The sequence below is a fragment of the Oncorhynchus mykiss genome, chromosome 3, assembly GCF_057628025.1.
Source record: "Oncorhynchus mykiss isolate SJ-2025 chromosome 3, ASM5762802v1, whole genome shotgun sequence".
NCBI classification, from domain to species: Eukaryota; Metazoa; Chordata; class Actinopteri; order Salmoniformes; family Salmonidae; genus Oncorhynchus; species Oncorhynchus mykiss.
Genome location: NC_143024.1, coordinates 63,571,263 through 63,574,692, shown reverse-complemented (window position 1 = coordinate 63,574,692; position 3,430 = coordinate 63,571,263).

The following is a 3,430-nucleotide window of genomic DNA, read 5'->3' as shown; positions in this document are numbered from 1 at the left end:
CTGTACTATTTCCAAGTTTTTGAAAATGACATATATAAATGTATTATTAAGTGAAAAGTGCTGCTCGGGTTCAGAAGTATTTTCCACGACTCGTGAGCCGTGACTGGTCTTCCAGATCAATAGACAGCCGAGTGTAGTCATAGCTAGTCTGTTTGTCAAGAACTCTGATGAGCCCACTATCAAAACACTGCTGTGAAACGTATCAAGCATGGCTCCCCTTGCAGAGAAGATTTAGTTCTGAACGGTAAACAAGCTGAGAAACGATGAACTGAACATTGCTTCCATGTAAGCCACTCTCTTGAAATCTCTAAGCTCCACCATGATTCCAGGCGAAATAATCTATTTCTGCCGTTACAATATAAAACTGACAGAACCACATCATTTTTTCTGGTCAGGTTGCATTGCAGTCACTAAATACTCGATCTCAAGCCTAGAGCATATGGATGTCTCGCAACAGCTTCATTTAAATTAGCCATTCTCTTTCCATCCATATACTGTCCATAACAATCGTTCACACTCAAACAAGAAAGAAATGAAAAGATATGTAGGCCTACTGCTACCGTACTTTCCGTAACATATTTTAGCTGTGTTTGGCGCCTGGTTTATATCCCTCCCAAAAATTGAGCCCTCTCTCAGACACTCATGTGGAGAGATACAATAAGGCCTGTTTGAGCCGACAGGTCTCAGACAGAAGTTATGGCCCAGACATTTGCCTTGATTGATCTCCCCTCTCTGGGAAAAGAGAATCACCGTAAATAATTCCCAGTGTGGTCTAACAGACATGACCGTTGGACACTTCTTGTCAGATCACTTTTCAAACCGCCGCTCATTTCAAGCTTCACATTTTCAAAATTTGTGACCGTCGCTTGAAGCTACTCAGCAAACAGGGACCAGTGCCAAGAAGACAGAGAGCGATGAGAGTGCCTGAGTCGTTCTGCACCATCACATTTGCAGCCAGGACAGTTCATTTAGCTATGAATCCCCAAAGATCCAGAAGTACTCATATTTGTGCTGGGATTTACACAAACTATAAATATTGGTGGAAGCTCGCCCTTCCCCAGTCTTGACTGAGATTGACTATTTTGAATCTCCCTTGGACGTTGATGACGCACAGTGATTCTTGCCAAAGACAAATAGCTTTATTGAAGTTTATTTTAGTACTCTATAAAAATCTGAAAGCTCCCCTTCTCCAAGAGTGAGCAAGATAAGGGAAAAAGAAAACGCATTTGAGTGTTGAGTGTCCTCCTTTGTGATAAAAGCTTAGCGTGCTGTTTGATTTGTTCATTGTGTTGCCTTGTGGTGACATGGTGTGCTCAGGATTGTCATATCAAAGTCAAGTTTCAACTGGGAGCATTTAATAAGCTATTCTTCATGACAACATTTCCCCACCAGCAAAATAGCTCTGGATGTCAAATGGCTGCTTTGTGTGTGTGAGTCAAAGTATATAAAGTTCAAGCTGAGCTCTTTGGTCCAAAGCTGTTGTTTGGGAGTTGACATTGCTTTATGTTGATCACCCAGGGGTTTATACATATTGGTTAAAAGGCATGATAATACACAAGATTTGCCTACATAATGTACTCTTCCTGTATGTTGCTTTAAATTGAGGAGGTGTACAAACATCATTAAGCTTAGATTTCTGTATATCTGGGATACGTTTTTAATCATGGCAGCATTTTACTACTTTTTGAACTCTGGATGAATTATAGCTAGCAATTAGGCTACTCATAGATTCATATCTGCAAAGGGCTACGCTGTCAAGACAGGATATGGAGAATTCACTGCCGCACCACCCAGGAAATTGCTGTGTATCAAAAAAATATAATTAGTAATCTAATATGAATGTAGTGTTAGCAGATAATTATGAATAATAGAAACTCAATAAGACTTTTAGATGAGGTGCAACATAAATGTTCTCAGAGCTTAAGTGGGGGGGACCAGAATCATAAGAACTTAACTGTGCATCAAAAGGGACAAAAGGGAGGAAGAGCTGGCCAAGCAGATTAATGTGCCTTGTTGCTGTTCAGAAAATTAATTAATCAAGAGTTGCACAACGTCAATATACTGAAGCAGCCGATATATAACACTTAAAATAATATATAGCGATCTTATCAAAGGAAGTATTCTTTGCTACTCATTTAGATAGTTACGCAATAAGTATATGTCTTGGGCTATCATGAAGACATCAATTAATCCTTGAGAGTCTAAGGGAGGGTGGGGAATTGTGTGTGTGGGGGGGGTTCTACTAAGCTAACATGGAATTCTTTTAAGATGGTCATACCAAGGGTCATTTAGCTACTTGATTTAGAATTTTAGGACCCCTTCAGGTATCTAAAAAATATATACAGTACCAGTCAAAAGTTTGGACACACCTACTCATGTAACGTTTTTTCTTTATTTGTACTATTTTCTATGTTGTCGAAAAAAAACTATGACATAACACACAAATCAAAATATATTTTATATTTGAGATTCTTCAAACTGGCCACCCTTTGCCTTGAAGACAGCTTTGATCACGTTTCGCATTCTCTCAACCAGCTTCATGAGGTAGTCATCTGGAATGCATTTCAATTAAAAGGTGTGCCTTGTTAAAAGTTTGTTTGTAGAACTTATTTCCTTCTTAATGCTTTTGAGCCAATCAGTTGTGTTGTGACAAGGTAGGGCTGGTATACAGAAGACATTAGACTGACAGAAGTCTGTCCTTTGGTCTGATGTCCAAATGTGAGATTTTTGGTTCCAACTTCCTCGTCTTTGTGAGATGCAGAGTAGGTGAACAGATGATCTCTGCATGTGTGATTCCCACCGTGATGCATGGAGAAGGAGGTGTGATGGTGTGTGGGTGCTTTGCTGGTGATTTATTTAGAAATCAAGGCACACTAAACCAGCATGACTACCACAGAATTCTGCAGTGATACGCCATCCCATCTGGTTTGCACTGTCATTTGTTTTTCAACAGGACAATTACCCAACACGCCTCCAGGCTGTGTAAGGGTTATTTGACCAAGAAGGAGAGTGATGGAGTGCTCCATCAGATGACCTGGCCTCCACAATCACCCGACCTCAACCCAATTGAGATGGTTTGGGATGAGTTGGACCGCAGAGTGAAGGAAAAGCAGCTAACAAGTGCTCAGCATATGTGGGAACTCCTTCAAGACTGTTGGAAATGCATTCCAGGTGAAGCTGGATGAGAGAATGCCAAGAGTGTGCAAAGATGTCATCAAGGCAAAAGGTGGCTACTTTGAAAAATATCAAATATTAAATATATTTTGATTTGTTTAACACTTGTTTGATTAATACATGATTCCATATGTGTTATTTCATAGTTTTGCTGTCTTCAGTATTATTCTACAATGTAGTAAATAGTAAAAATAAAGAAAAACCCTTGAATGAGTATGCGTCCAATCTTTTGACTGGTACTGTATAGTTGATTTTA